Genomic DNA, 16,834 nt, shown 5'->3' on the forward strand with positions numbered 1-16,834 from the left:
GTGGTAACAATAAAAGTGCAATGGTAATTCGTATGTTACATTTATTTTTTAGAGGAAAGCGCCGATTGGTGGGAAGAGTACGTTAAAGGCTAGTGTGAGGGCGAGAGGCTTGTTTGATGACGTGACAGAAGAAGAAACAGAAGTCGATACAGATGAAATAGGGCATCCAGAATTAGAATCAGAAGACTTACGGTCGAATAAAGAAGAAGATATAGCTAACATTCCATCAGAATTACTAAAATAATTAAGGTAAGTGACAACAAAACGTCTATTCACAGTGGCGTGTACAGCGTATGAGTCTTGCGATATTAACTTTGACTTTCGGAAAAACATAATCCGCACATTACCGAATACTGCAAGGGCAGACAAGTGCGATGATGATCGCACAATCAGGTTAATAGCTCATACATTCAATTTGCTGACAGGAATAATACACAGAAGAATGGAAAGGAAAACTGAGTATGTGTTAGCTGATGATCAGTTTGGCTTTAGGAAAAGTAAAGTTACTATAAGGCAGTTCTGACGTTGTGGTTGATAATGGTAGACAAAAAAAATCAAAACACGTTCACAGGATGTGTCGAGGTGGAAAAAGCGTTCGACAATACAAAATGTAGCAAGATATTCTAAATTCTGAGAAAAATAGAGATAAGCTCTAGGGAAAGATGGTAAAACCAAGAGCCGCGAGGAAACAATACGAGTGGATGACCAAGATCGAATGCTCGGATTAAGAATGGTGTAAGACAGGGATGTAGTTTTTCGCCCTTACAGTACAATCTGCAAATCGAAGAAGTAATGACCAAAATAAAGAAAGGTTCAGGAGTGGAATTATAATTCAAGGTGAAAGGAAATCAAAAATGAGATTCGCTGATGAAGTTGGTATCCTCAGTGTAAGCGAAGATTTACAGGTTCTGCTAAATGGAATGAACAGTCTATGAGTACAGTACATGGTTAGGGAGTAAATCGAAGAAAGACGAAAGTAATAAGAAGTAGCAGAAATGACAAGAGCGTGGAACTGAACATCAGGATTAGTGATCATGAAGTAGATGAAGTTAAGGAATTCTGCTACCTAGGTAGCAAAATAACCCATGACGGATGGGGCAAGAAACACATAAGAAGCAGACTACCTCTGGGAAAAAAGCATTCCTGGGCAAGAGAAGTGTGCCAGTATCAAACAAAGGCTTTTATTTGAGGAAGACATTTTTGAAAATGTACGTTTTAAGCACATCATTGCAAAATAATGAAACATAGACTGTGGGTAAACCAGGAGAGACTCTAAGGGAAAACAAGGGACAGGATGCTAAGACATCTCTTAGTCACCAGGGAATAACTTCCATGGTACTAGAGGGAGCTGCAGAGCGTAAAAATTGTAAAGGACTGGGACTGGAATACATTCTGCAAATAACTGAGGACGTAGGCTGCAAGTGCTACTCTGAGATGTTGAGGTTGGCACAGGAGAGGAATTTGTGGTGGGCTTATAACATTATTCCCTCATAACCGAACCTTTAGTCCCGTCACGGGAAAAGCCACATATACAACTAATGTGCAGTGAAACACGCCAACGTTACCCTCTGACACTATTCCGAAGTTCGACGGTGTGTGTGTCTAATACACAAGGGTATCGGACTATAATTTCGAATTTGATGAAATAACAGAAAAATCAAACGGACTTTAACCTTGGGAGTTAACGAAAGTGGTAAAATCATAAATGAATGAAAAAAATGAACGGTCGCCAGCCGAATTATGTATATTAACTTTTAGAAAAATCGACATTAGTTACTGAAATTACTTTTGTTGAGATAGCCCTTTGAACAGCAAACAGGATACAGACTGACACAGTGCACTCTGTATTGTGAGTAGCAGCAGTTACCAATAACACACTCACACAAGTAAATAACAGGGAGCAAATTTGCACGATGCCCATACTAATGACAATCACACTCAACAGCATTAATTAATCAAATGCTGAAATGTCACTGCATGAAGTGCAGAACTAAATTTGGGCATGAGGGGCTTCTACCTTGACTGACATGAAAAACACAAATAAAGATAAATAACATCATAAATACACAGCTTAGGCTCCTCTACCTGTATCAGTTATCCTTAACATCATAAATACACTGTTCGTGCTCCTCTACCTAAATCAGTTTTCCTTAGTAACAGTAGCAATTCAGTTTATTCCTAACAGGTGGAGAATATGACGGGGACCCATAAGCTAGTATAGTTTCACTAGTCAAAGCTCTTTGATTATAACAGTAGTAAAAACTAACTCTAAAAGCTAACCAATCACATTTTAATGTCTCTATGTAATGTAATATGATTGTATATTCGGCTCCGAGTACCATCGATGATGCACTACGGAATTTTTTACTACAACGCTCTTTGTTCTGACGACAACGCTCTCTGCTGAAAGAAACAAGGATCATCTATGTTTTGTTGTAATTGTTGGAAATATGTAATGCCGATTGGACACGGTTTTTTTTTTTTTTTTTTTTTTTTTTTTTTTGAAGTTTGTATATAGAAGTAATACGAAGTGGAGAGGTCAGCATGTAATCGCGATTATCAAGAATAATAACTGAATTTGTGGAAAAGGTAAACATCGTATACGAACTTTTATTCGATGTAGGATCCCCGGACCTTTATAAAAACTGTTGGTGTGTTTTGCAATACAGTGCAAAGCGATTTCTTCGCGAATTAAGAATACTGGGCGAATCTGCTACTATCACGGTCCGAACGACGCGCAATATTTCGCAGTCAGCTTGTGTGTTCAAGACGTTCCCTAAACGACCAATTTGTTAGAAGATTCCACACTGCCTCTGTTTGTTGAACTTTTTCATTCTGAAAGTGTTTCCCAGAAAATCTTACGGCGACCGCGAGTACTTCTGTGGCCAAGAGAGAGACGGAGTCTTCATCACGAGTTGTAGCAGTTTTCTCTAACCTTTCCTGATGTACTCTGAGAACCGGAGAAGCGGAAACCTCCTACCGCCAACTCGTCCCGCACCTAACCAGTCCTCTCCTTACAGCAGCCACCAAGGAAACATGTTCATCTACAACGAAGTTTTCTTTCAGAGATTCTTTTTCTCTTAGACAAAAAACTTTTTTGGACGTATGCGTCTAGGAGAAAGAACCAAAAGCGAGTTTAAATCCAGTACCTGTCAAAGACAAAAAGTCAAAGAGCAAGCAAGTTAATTAATTAATCTTTCTTTTTTGAGCAGCACTCTCATTTTAGAGCGGCGACTGTGACAGGACTGCTTGGAAAGTCCAGGCTGCAGGCAAGCAACAAGAAGTCCGCGCCTCTAGAATCTAATAATGTCCTTTTCTATAGAGTTTTCCTATTTATAGTTATAGACGTGTATTTAAAAAGGTGAATGTGTAGATTTGTACCGATTTTAGATATTTTGAAACTACGTGGTTGTTTGAAGATTTTTTGTTTAGTGGTTTATAGTTAGGACACAGGCCCAGTAGAGAATGGAACGGGAACAGATTACAAAGGACAATATTCAGTCACTTGACCAAGTCCCCTCCAATGATAGTTCAGTACCTGTAATGACCACAGCTAGGACTGTCGAGTTTAACATTAAAGATCTGTTACTTAGTACATCCCAAGCGGTGCAGGATTAGATTGTAGGGGATAACGCGAAAGTAAACATTCTGTTATGTGATTTTTCTGTGTAATTACTTTTTGACACAAGTGATGTTCATTCTGTCTATCTTGCGCTTATAAATCTGTTCATACCCGTACTGGGCATTAGTTCGTGGTACAGACATTGACTTAAGTCCTCACCAAGAGAACTGAAGAACGAAAATGACCCCACCAGAACGCTGTCTATTTTGTACCGCATACCTTCTGGTTGTCATAATTACCGTAACGCTGGGACTCCTCTTGAAGTGATCTGTCCTCTGCCATATTGCCTCTAGTAACGAAAATATTCCCCACTGTTAGTGTAGGAGGAAGACCCCCAAATTCCATTTTTTCAGTAGCTAACAACAACACCAACAGAATTTTTTTCAGCCTTGTGACTGGTTTGAAACAGCCCGCCACGACTTCCTCTCCTGTCATAAACTATTCCCCTCAGAATAACACACAGAACATGAGTATTTATTTATTCCGTATACTCTAACTTCTGTCTTCCCATGCAGTTTCTACCCACTGCAGTTCCCTCCAGTGTCATGGAAGTTATTTATAATTTTACGAGTCCCATTAATTTTTAACACATCCTTTTATACCATCACAATTTCAATGCTTCCTTTCTCTTTTACCAGTTTTTCCCACACCCTTTCACTCCCGCACAATGCAGTGCCCCAGGCGTACAGTCTCAGAAATTTGTTTCCCAAATTAGGGATTCTTTTAAGGGGGTAGGACGTCAAAGCGGCCGTCTTGGAGCAGGAGAGGCAACACAGGACATTTTGATTTCCAGTCTATACTTTTTCAACTAAATTCATAGAACGTTGTCAGTATGACCAGGACAATACACAAAGCAGTGGAAGTTCAAAAACGTAATAAAATATTTTTTGTGAAATTTCATCATTTTTCACTTACTATTGGCTGAATTTGTTGCTACAGGTAAACATTTCTTCAAAGGTAAGAGATATTCTTCCATTAATTTTGCACAGCGTACAAACCATACTTATAGGTCTCTGAAACTCCTTCCCGGGCGAAACTCTTCTTCGAGCCAAAAGGAGTATTTAATTAGGATGCAGGTTAATTGGTGATGTTGAAGTGCGACTGGAGTGGAGCGACGCTGCAGTGACGACCTGAAGTTTAGGTTTACCACAGAAACGTCCCGCAAAATTAAAAGATGGTCGCCATTTACTAAAAACTGTGATAAAAATTGAGATACTCATAATTAACTATTAAATTTGAGTTTTTTCTAAACATTACGTTTAAAATGTAACAGCTCATTCATTTTTTCATACAATAAATAAATTCTAGACTTTCATACACCTATAAGTATGGTTTGTATGCTGTGCAAAATTCATCGATGAATCTCTGCTACTTATGAACAATAGTACCTGCAGCAACAAATGCAGCCAATAGTAAGTGAAAAAATGATGAAATTTCACATGTAAAATAAATATTTTATTACGTTTTTGAACTTCCATTGCTACGAGTGTGAATCCTCAATCCTTCCTGGTCATGCTGACAACGTTTTACGAATTTATTTGTGAAAGTATAGGCAGTGGAAATTAAAATGTCCTGTGTGGCCTCTCCTGCTCCAAGTCGGCACGTTTGACGTCCTATCCCCCTTTATGCTAGCAGACTCTTGTGAAGGAATTCCCTCGCTGCAAGTGCTATTCTGTTTTTAGGTCCTCCTCACTTCGTTCGTCATGCGGTTTTTGCTACGAAGGTAGTGGAATTCCCTTACTTTACTACTCCGAGGCCACCAGTTCTGATGTTAAGTATTTTGTTATTCTCTTTTCGGCTACTCCTCAGTAGTACTCGTATATATATTTTTTCGGTTTACTCTCAGTCTATATTCCGCGCACCTTATATTTTTCACTCCATCCATAAGTCCTATACCTCTTCCCCGTTACCGCTGGTGTTAGGTACTGTCAACAACGAATCAGATCGTTGCTGTCCTTTCATCCTGAATCACAATCCCACTCCCGAATGTTATTTTTTATTTACGTCATTGTATTTTCAGTGTGCGAACTGAACAGTAGAATAGAATGAATGCAACCCTTTTTTGCACCTTTTTTAATGTAAAGACATCGGTCTTGTTCTTCCATTTTGTGTATTAACCATCTTTCGCCATGGTTTTTACCCATTTTCTAAGAGTTTAAAACGTGGCACCATTTGATGTTATCAAACTCTTTTTTCGGGTCTACAAATCTAATCAAAGTGTTTACTGATGTAACTTATATCCACATGTAATTCATACGCAGTTGGAACCTATCTCACTCATCCACATACTGCGTTTGTGCTTAATATTACTGTTCCTGAAATCTGATATAACCATTACAGGTTGTGAATGGCATGTTCTCTTCACCCTGAACAAAGGTTTGATGTAGCTCTCTGCGCTAGTCCATCCTCTGAATAAACTAAGCCAGGTTGTATATTCATCGCTACATGTCCCTTGCAGTTTTTGCCCCACACTTACCTTCATTACCAAATTGATATTCCTTAATGCTTCAGGGCAATCGTATTAATTGTGCCATGAGATTTTTTCTCTTGTTTTATTCAGTACTTCCTCATTAGTTATTTGGTATGCTCATCTAATTTTCATCATTATTATGTAACAGTACATTTTTAAAACTTCTCTTCTTGTCTGATGAGTTATCGTCCACGATTCATTTCACTACAGGCTACACTCCAGCCATTCCTACATGTGTACAGGATGTTAATCAATATCTCTTCTTCAGAAACGCTTTTTTGCTATAACCAGTCAGCATTTTATATCCTCTCTATTTCGCCCATATTCAGTTACTTTATGCCCAAATAGCAAAATTCGTTTTCCGCTTTTAGGGTCTCAGTTCCTAATCTAATTACTTCAGCATTGTCTGATTAAATCTACTGGACCCCATTATTTCTGTTTTACTTTTGTTCATATTCACCTTGTAACCCCTTTTCAAGACGTTATCCATTCCGTTCAATTGTTGTTCCACGGCCTTTGCCACCTATGTCATCGGCAAGCTTCAAAGTTGTTATTTCTTCTCTTTGAACTTCAGTTCCCTTTCCTAGTTTCTCCTTGTGCGATGTACAGATTGATTAACATCAATTACTGCTTCCATTTGAATCCCTTTGAGTCTTATCGCTAGTCCGGCTTTTGTAAAGCTAGAAGTGACATTACGATCACTTTGTTTTATCCTTACCACATACAGAATTTCGAAGAGTATATTCCAATTAACATTGTCCAAAGCTTTCTCTAACTGTTCAGAAACGAGCTCTTCCAATTCTCTAGAACCCAAACTGATCTTCCCCGAGGTCAGCTTCCATGGATACCATTTACATTTCTAGCGTTAAAAGGTTTTTTGATTTTCGTATTTAACCAAATATAACATTGATGATGATAATTCATGGCAATGTTTGCCGACAAGATAAAGAATGCAACCTTTTAACACTAGACTGCGTACTCACGGCAGTTCTCCTTGGCCGTTTTTTCGTACGACTTGGAAAGAGAGAAATATTAATGAATGATCGCTGATGCGTCGGTTCTCGATTGTGTTCAGGAGACGTACAGATTGATTGCGCAAAAATAGTTTCTTAAATGACCTCTTAACCCGGATTGCTTTCACGCAATCAGACTCTTCAATGAAATTACCTAAGGGACCTATTTGAATAATAAAACAAAATGCAAAACAGTGAAATTTTGTAAAAAAAGTTGTCAGATCGGAAATTGAACACATTAATGGCCTCCTAAATCCAATCGAGACACCGCGATAAAGAGCGAACCTGTAACAAAGTTCATTTAAACATAAACATTATTTGTGGTCAATTTAAAGAAAAGAATAAGCATAGATTTTCTGTACAGTGAAGCATCAATATATTCTCAAAGAACAAAGGCGTTAAACTATAAAAATTAACAAATTTACAATGAATACAAAACTTACACTTTTATGTTTTTCTCATACGTGGAACAGTCCAACAATCGCTGCTTTTGTATGTGTGATATTTTGTAAAAATTAAATGTCCTGGCGTGCGCGTAAGTATCTTTTTTTATCGTCACAAAGTTTACAAAAGCGTTTTTGTTTTCTTGGTGATAACGTGGTTTTCACACTAAATGAAATATAGCTTGTAGCGGTGCTACACAACACGTCTTAACAAGTCGGCAACCAAACATCAAAGGTAATGAAGTACATGTTAACATATCGGCGACCAGAAGTACAACTAACTATAAAGACTCTAGAATTTTCCTAACAAATGATAAATTGTTCTTTCTTCTGTTTCGCAGCTTCTTGCTATCAAGCGCTGTGGCAATGATTTTAAATATCTGCGCCCAGCGAGTCATAGTATTTAAAAGTATCTTTTAAACGCTGGCCGCGCGTCTTGGTATAGGCGCACGTTATAAACAGATTTCGTTTTTACTCTCGCGTTGTCATGCTTAGTATCATTACAAACTACAGCTCGATGGCTGTCCTTTTCTCATATGCAAAAATGTCTGAAATCCAATAATATCACATTGCTTCCCGCGTGAGGAGCGATGATTCCGTCAGGATCATCGCGACTCACGCGTAGTCGTGATATTATTGCTTTCGTGAAACGAGTTAGGATTACTTGCAAAAATTCTTTACGATAGATTTTGCACACTACATCAGGGAAAGTGGTTAACATACAGAGTATCAGGTAAGTATATTCGTACGACTGAAATAGATAGTAATTTGTCCATAGGGTAACTACATGACAATTGAACTGTGCTCTTTCTAATGTATTGTACAAGGATAACAAATGTTCATTTCTCGGTAAAAGATAACGAAATTAAGGCAAAGATACACATACATAGATACATTATACATGGCATAATAAATATTAAAAAATGACAAAGAGATAAATTACTTGACTTCGCAGGAAGTCTGGGTGCTGTGTGCACTCGTGGAAAAAATATGTTACAAAAAATTGACATTCTTGTTTTACAATGACATATTACAGGAATATTTTTGTCGTTGTTTCGTCGAAGATTTCTTGCAGTAAATACGTAGCACTTATTTGTGGCTTTCATGACCTGCAAAAAAAAAAATGCTTCACTACACTTGGGTAGGTATGAGTTGCAGTGGGAGTGGCAGAACTTCGGGTATAAATGATAGCACTGCACTTGAGTGGGGAAATTGATTACACTTTCACAGTGGAGGAAAAGTAGGGCATTACTTTCACTGTGGAAGTTGGAGTAGTTGTCGGGGTGTGACGTTGCGCTGGAAATACGTCGTGGGTCAGGAACTGGAAGATTGGTTCTGCAACATGTTGAGCCGTATGGTGGCGGTCTCTATTTCACTTGACATATGTCCGTGCTTCCATTTATGTTTTCGTACATGAAAAATACAGAAAAAAAATCTGTATTAGAATGTGCTTACTTACTAATAACTTAGTCTAAAAGAAAATTGGATTAGGTAAGGATAACAATTGTTTATATACATAAGGTCTCATTCTCTTAGGAATGCTTAGTTCTCATATTTATCTATTTTCCTGGTTTTATTTGGTTCGACACGTTTTCGTCATTACTCGGCCTGGTCAGTAAATTCGGTAGCAATTGTCAAAATCGGGCTTAAGACTCTTCCGATTAGTGTCTTTATAATTTCACAAGGTACATGAGTGCTTAATTCATTGCTTTATCATATTTTATCTTGAATGCATTTCAAACACATTTGGCATCCGCGCTCGTTGTGCAAAGAAAAATTGATTGTTGAGCGCTCAGCGTACACGGTGTTACGTCCGTTGGTCACAATCACGTGATAATAACTTGACAGTTCCACAACGCTAGCAGCAGTATTCTGCGAGAAGCAGAGAGTTTGGTGTCTACTAGCCGTGGTGTGAGTTTTTACACAATTTTTCATCGACTCTGGATTACGGAAGCAGCTAGATGCGACGACTCCCGCAGCTGTTTCGAAGCATGTGTCCGTGGAAAGGCGTACAATACCGTTTGTGGTAAGTACAACACTTATTCACTTTCACTCTTTGGCTTTCTACATCGTGGTTTCGTGGTACAAGTACTTATAACATTACTTCACACGCGGTATTTCACACGTGTCCTTGGAGTTATTACCTTTTCAGTTCACAAGTTATTATTAATTCGTGTTCACATTTATTTGGTCGTCATGTTAAGGTTCACACGCACCACTTTTATACGTGTCCATTAATTACTTGTCTATAGTCGGTTCACACGCAGCAGCATATACGTGTCCATTTATTACTGACTGCATTATTACTACAAAGTACAGTTAACATTTAGTATACATATCATGTCTAAAAATTATTTACAAAGAAATATTTAGTCTCTGTGACTACAAGGCCTGACGAAAAGCGTGTCTCTTGTTCGTAGTTTGTGCTTCCAAGGCACTTTAGGTTTACACTTTGTTCGAAATCTTGTTATTCTTTCCTTTTTACAGTAGTTACCCTTTTCTCAAGTTCAGCTCTTTTATTTTCTCTCTATTATGTTGTTAGTTTGAAGACATAGCCAATGTGGCTTCGTTTACGTGATGAACAGTTCGTGTTCAAACTACCATTAGGGAAATTGGGAAGCTTGGTGTTCCCTGTCGTGCAATTGCACATAACAAATCTTAATTGAACTCGCAATTTGCGGAGAATAAGCATAGCCCGTCGACAACCAATGTGTCACGACTATCCATTCGTATAGCCTGTATGTATCAATCATGCAACCAGTTCGTAAAATTCACTTCTCTACTGGATAAGATAGGATGGTAAGGATACTGGTTAGAGGAAAACACAAAAGACTTTTATGGAGTGAAGAGATTTGAAGACACAGTGTTAATGACGTATGATATGATGAGCTTAACATAAATTATTATCACCTTAGTTTTTCATGACAAATAGTTTAACTGAATCTATACAGTAGTTTCCTTGTCGTCTGATCCAGCTCTCTAAACAATTTTCTATGCATATCTAAAATTACTTAAACCATGCATTAGCAGTGAACTGTGTCCGCTTAACTATCTTCTGTTCCATGTATCGTAAATTTGGTTTTCTAAAAAAAAAAAAAAAAAAAAAAAAAAATCGTCGTATCTCGAGGACCTGGGACCTGAAATAGATATTTCTAGTACTAAATTAGTTTATTTATAAATGATCTTTGTAGGTATTTCAGCTGCACTGTGCCGTAAAATAGTTATGAGCGTATACGGTTTTCTCCGTATTATAATAAAATAATTGAGTTGCGCACTTCTTTCCTGCTACCTGGATCGTTATTGACTTACTTGATTCTTATATGCTAAGCTGCTGCTTTTTGCCTGCTGCGTTTCATAGGTGGTCTCATAAAATTTGTTGTCACACACTCCTTATGCATAACATAACATTTACCTCATTAGAGTAAGCGACCTTGATTATTTTGTTTTATTTATTTCTTTTTTTTACCTATGAGCAATCATTCTGGTCTGAATGATCATTTTAATTTATTTCATTCAAGAGGAGAGAGCTTTGCTATACTTAAAACTAGTGGTAGCAGGTGGCACTTAGCACGTCCCTACTATAATATTTGTCAGCTCTTTCGGCTGTGGCCGTTCATGGCTCAATTAACTTAAAACTAACTTACATCTAAGGCAAATCTTGCTCTCCTACAATAAATGTGTTTTACTTAAGGTGCTCATATAAATTACTTATCTTGTTGTGGTAGGTCGACAGGGTGTTAGTCCTGTGCACTGCTCTTACATACGTTGGTACTTCAGACATAGTATGACAACTTATAGTGTGTGTATATTTTATTTTAGCAGCTTAACTTAACAGATATTTTCAATGGTTGACTCGGTATTTCTTCAAGTCTGCGTGATGAAACAATCCTTTTATTCGTCCAGATACAGGGTCAGCTAATAGATAGCAACCAATGTGCGGCTTTCTTAATATAATATATGGTCCTTCATACAAGTGCTGCCACTTGCGATTCTTATGATGAATCGAAGATGGTTTGAAGTGAGTCTTTAATAGCACTCGTTCAGTCATACGATACGATAAGACTTTGCTAATGTGTTTGTCATGCGCCTTTTTTCTAAGGTTGGCATGAGTGGTTAAAGATATGAGAGCTTATTGGTTCCGCAGCTTCCCCGTGGAGGCCTAAAGAAGCTGCTAATGGTTTTCCGACTGGGGTGGAGCTGAAATGTCAGTTATTTTTACTTGACTAGTATTTTGCGACATACCAGGTCGAAAATTTGCGTTCGTATCCCATACGACTTGTGCATCTCTTGATTGCGTGTTATTTGACATCGCGTTTGGTGCTTGGTTCGCCTGTGTGTAGAAAATGGTCGGATTTCCTTGGCTATTATGACCGGCGGTTTCAGGAAAAGCATGCGACGAATTGTCCTGACTATTGTTCCTGAACTGTTGGTTGGGTTGGTGAGAAAATGTCACATTTTTCGGCTGTGAAAAATTTATTTGCTGAGAGGGAGTGAAGTGACTCGGCTGACTGTACTGTTGGGGTCTGTTATAACTGTTCCATTTCTTTCCCTTGTGGCGATTTCCATTATTCGTCTTGTTGTTCTGGTACTGGTAATTACCGTTGTGATTTATCGGTGAATTACCGTATTGTTGCTGTGTGTTTTGATAAATCGGATTGTATCTATTCTGGTGTAGATATTTGTTATATTGTTTTCCATTACGGCGGTTGAAACTGTTATGATTTCCGTAAGGCTGAGCGTTTGGTTGTCCCGTGTTATGTTGGTACGACATTCCATTGACGCAATTTGTTATGCGCTGCTGCGGAGCGGGCGGTCCATTATTATAATTATTCCGCGCGCTCGCACGCACATCCTCATAGATCATATCCAAATTGTCAAGAACAGAAAGAAAGGCTTCTAGGTCTTCTTCACTCACATTAACTAGTTTTTCTCTTATTGACACAGGAAGTTTTGACTTTAAGATCATGAAATGGTTGAAATGGGCGTGTCCCAATACTGAATTTTACGTAGATATTTTTCAAAATAACGTCTCAAGCCTCCTCCTTTGGTGTTGAAAGGTTCGGCGTTGTAAACCTCCTTTCGGAGTCTTTGTTGTATACCTGAACTCCAGAATTTATTCAAAAAATGCTTTTCAAAATCTGCATAGGTGTGACATTTGTCTATTATTTCTGTACCCCAAATTGATCCTTCACCGTCTACATAGCCTAAGATGAACTGTATCCGCTGCCTGTCGTTCCATGATTCCGGAAAAGCGCCTGTGAATGATTTTAGAAATACCATTGGATGTATATTTCGTTTTTCAGGTATGAAAGGCTGAAAAACTCTGTGTTTTAGCACACTCTCGTCTCGCATTAGTTCAACGAGTGTTAGTTGATCGGCATGACTACGTGACGTAGAAGTTTCACCACGCGTATTATTTACTGTTGGTGAGAATTGTACCTGACACTCGGGATATTGACGATTATCGTGTTCTGGCGGTAGCGAATACTCACTTTGATCGTCACCTTGCAATTCCGTAACTTGTCGTCTCAGTTGATCTATATCATTGCTTAGCTGACGTTTCCATTCCGGAAGATCGTGGCTAAATGCTCGTCTGATTTCACCTAATTCTCTGGTTAAAGTGTTACCAGAAGTATCGGGAGCGGTTAAGATTTCTGCTGTAGCATATTTAACCGTACCGTTTAGTTCAGCGTGTACCTTGCTGACAATGTACTGTACTTTGGATTGCATCCACTCTTCAAATTCCCTATTAAGTGTATTGCTTATACCGCTGTTGACATCTGCGATCTTTTTGTCAATATTGACATGGGATATTTGCTGAGCAAGGTCTTCGACTCGCTCGCCAACGTGGTTGACACTTTCTGTCAATTGGCTTACTCTCTTTGAAACATCACTGTAATGTTTCAAAGAGTCACTCGCAGTTGATTTACACACATCTATTTGTGCCTGCATATCTATGAACTTGCTATCCATATTGGTCTAGGCGGATTCCACCATCGAAAGAACACTATCAATTTTTGCGTGTACGCTTGCGTTTAGCTCGCTTGCGTAAGCAGTGGTAATGGCTTTAATTTTTTCCTCCATGGTGTCATTCGAATTTTTGATTTGTGCTTGGATGTCCTCTATCCTTGACTCTAAACTGCTGAACCTGCTGTCACTTTGATTTGCTAACTGACTGATTTGCGTTCCAAGATTGTCACTTTGGTTTGTTAACTGACTGATTTGCGTTCCAAGATTGTCACTTTGGTTTGTTAACTGACTGATTTGCGTTCCAAGATTGTCACTTTGGTTTGTTAACTGACTGATTTGCGTTCCAAGATTACCGATGTTTGCTTCAAAACTGGTTTTCATATCAGCAAACAATTTTAGTATATCTGACAGCGAGCATTCACGTGACTGCAACGCGGTCTGTGGCGCCGACAGCTCACGTGTCGCTTCGTCCTCTGTTGTTCCCTCACTACGAGATTCAGGTTTGTTTACACCCGCGCGCGGTCTAAGTTGCCTTTGTTGCTCATCAGCCATCGTAAATTTAAAGTAGTTACACTGCACGAGCTAAAAAAGACAATTTTTTTAAAATTATGATTTTCGCTTGTCAGGTGCGCCAAGGATTTCGCGTCCTGATTTCTCAGATATTGCTTGCGCGTTATAAACAATTGGAACTCTGACACACGAAAATGCCAATATGGCAACGAGAGAGATAAAATAAATGAAAAACACTTATAGAGCACTGAAACTGGCACAGATAGCGGCCATTGTGATTCACTAAAATACACAACAATGGAAATTCTTGCTAACTATTTCTACCTATTGTAAGCGAAATGATGAGATAGAGGCGGATCTAATAGCAAAAGGAAACAGAAATTTGGAAATTAAATTGCTTGAGGAAAAGGAAAAAAGCGTAGAGAGTGAATGTCGCGAGCCGACTGAATGCTCGGTACGCAAAGCTTCAAACGTAATGAAAAATCGTACTCACATTAGTTGTCTTGCGCGCTGCTATTTATTGCTGTTGTGGATTCTTACTGCGATTTTCTGCATATGCGTCCCTTTTTTTTATCACTGGTTTTGGCTTCCAATTTTCTCCAGATGGTAGCATGAAAATAGAAAGAACAAATTAGTTTTTTTAGTCAAGTCCCTGTTCGGGCGCCACATCTAGCGTTAAAAGGTTTTTTGATTTTCGTATTTAACCAAATATAACATTGATGATGATAATTCATGGCAATGTTTGCCGACAAGATAAAGAATGCAACCTTTTAACACTAGACTGCGTACTCACGGCAGTTCTCCTTGGCCGTTTTTTCGTACGACTTGGAAAGAGAGAAATATTAATGAATGATCGCTGATGCGTCGGTTCTCGATTGTGTTCAGGAGACGTACAGATTGATTGCGCAAAAATAGTTTCTTAAATGACCTCTTAACCCGGATTGCTTTCACGCAATCAGACTCTTCAATGAAATTACCTAAGGGACCTATTTGAATAATAAAACAAAATGCAAAACAGTGAAATTTTGTAAAAAAAGTTGTCAGATCGGAAATTGAACACATTAATGGCCTCCTAAATCCAATCGAGACACCGCGATAAAGAGCGAACCTGTAACAAAGTTCATTTAAACATAAACATTATTTGTGGTCAATTTAAAGAAAAGAATAAGCATAGATTTTCTGTACAGTGAAGCATCAATATATTCTCAAAGAACAAAGGCGTTAAACTATAAAAATTAACAAATTTACAATGAATACAAAACTTACACTTTTATGTTTTTCTCATACGTGGAACAGTCCAACAATCGCTGCTTTTGTATGTGTGATATTTTGTAAAAATTAAATGTCCTGGCGTGCGCGTAAGTATATTTTTTATCGTCTCAAAGTTTACAAAAGCGTTTCTGTTTTCTTGGTGATAACGTGCTTTTTCACACTAAATGAAATATAACTTGTAGCGGTGCTACACAACACGTCTTAACAAGTCGGCGACCAAACATCAAAGGTAATGAAGTACATGTTAACATATCGGCGACCAGAAGTACAACTAACTATAAAGACTCTAGAATTTTCCTAACAAATGATAAATTGTTCTTTCTTCTGTTTCGCAGCTTCTTGCTATCAAGCGCTGCGGCAATGATTTTAAATATCTGCGCCCAGCGAGTCATAGTATTTAAAAGTACCTTTTAAACGCTGGCCGCGCGTCTTGTTTTAGGCGCACGTTATAAACAGATTTCGTTTTTACTCTCGCGTTGTCATGCTTAGTATCATTACAAACTACAGCTCGATGGCTGTCCTTTTCTCATATGCAAAAATGTCTGAAATCCAATAATATCACACATTACAGTATTAATGAAATTTGCAGTGAAAGTTTTCAACAGCTGTGTCGCTGTATTCTGTATCACTGTAATACCTGTTTATCATCTCTGTCCCACACATCAACGAGGTCTTTCAAAAAATTCCAGAATATTCGTAATTACCCGCCAGTGGTGTATTGCCTGTGTTTAAAGTCTAACTGACAAATATTTAGTTGTTGTATCTCTGTTAGTTATTTCAGTGCTGTATTGAATAGAACGTTGATTCGAGATGGGAGAGTTAGAAAAGCAACGCGACTGCGTTAAATTTTGTGTGAAACTCAACAAAACCTTTACAGAGACACACCAAATGGTGCAGGAAACCTATGGTGATGAGTGCTTAGGCCGTACTCGGCGTTACGAATGACTCACACGGTTTAAAAACGACCTTGCGGAAGTTAAAGGTGACCCTCGTTCAGCACATCTTTCGGCGTCTGCCGACGACGCTCAAGTCAGGAAAGAAATTGTGCGTGCCAATCGAAGACTGAATGGCATAGAGATTGCAGAATAATGTAACATTTGAATTGGATCATTTCATGGAATGCTGACACAGCATTTTTGAATGCTTCGTGTTGCCGCGAAATTCTTCCCATGGCCCATGAGGCAAGACCAGAAAGACTTTCGTCTCACAATCCGTGAAGAGCTTTTCGATTCCGCAAGCGAGAACGAGATGTTCCTTAAGAGAATCATAACTGCTGATGAGAAGTGTGACATCCTCAGAACGGGTCGGGAATGGTTCTCCAAGAAAAAAAAAAAGAACTCATCAGGTCAGGTAAAATGTCAAAGCCATGCGGATAGTTTTCTTTGACTTTGAAGGATTAGTTCATGATTAATTTGTGCCACAGCGACATGTTGCGATGCCCAAAAGAAAATATGAGAAGGAAACGGCCTGTGATGTTGCGAGACAATCCATGGCTCTTGCATCACGATAACGCACCCGCCCATTCATCCCTGTT

The sequence above is a fragment of the Schistocerca piceifrons genome, chromosome 1, assembly GCF_021461385.2.
Source record: "Schistocerca piceifrons isolate TAMUIC-IGC-003096 chromosome 1, iqSchPice1.1, whole genome shotgun sequence".
Lineage (NCBI taxonomy): Eukaryota > Metazoa > Arthropoda > Insecta > Orthoptera > Acrididae > Schistocerca > Schistocerca piceifrons.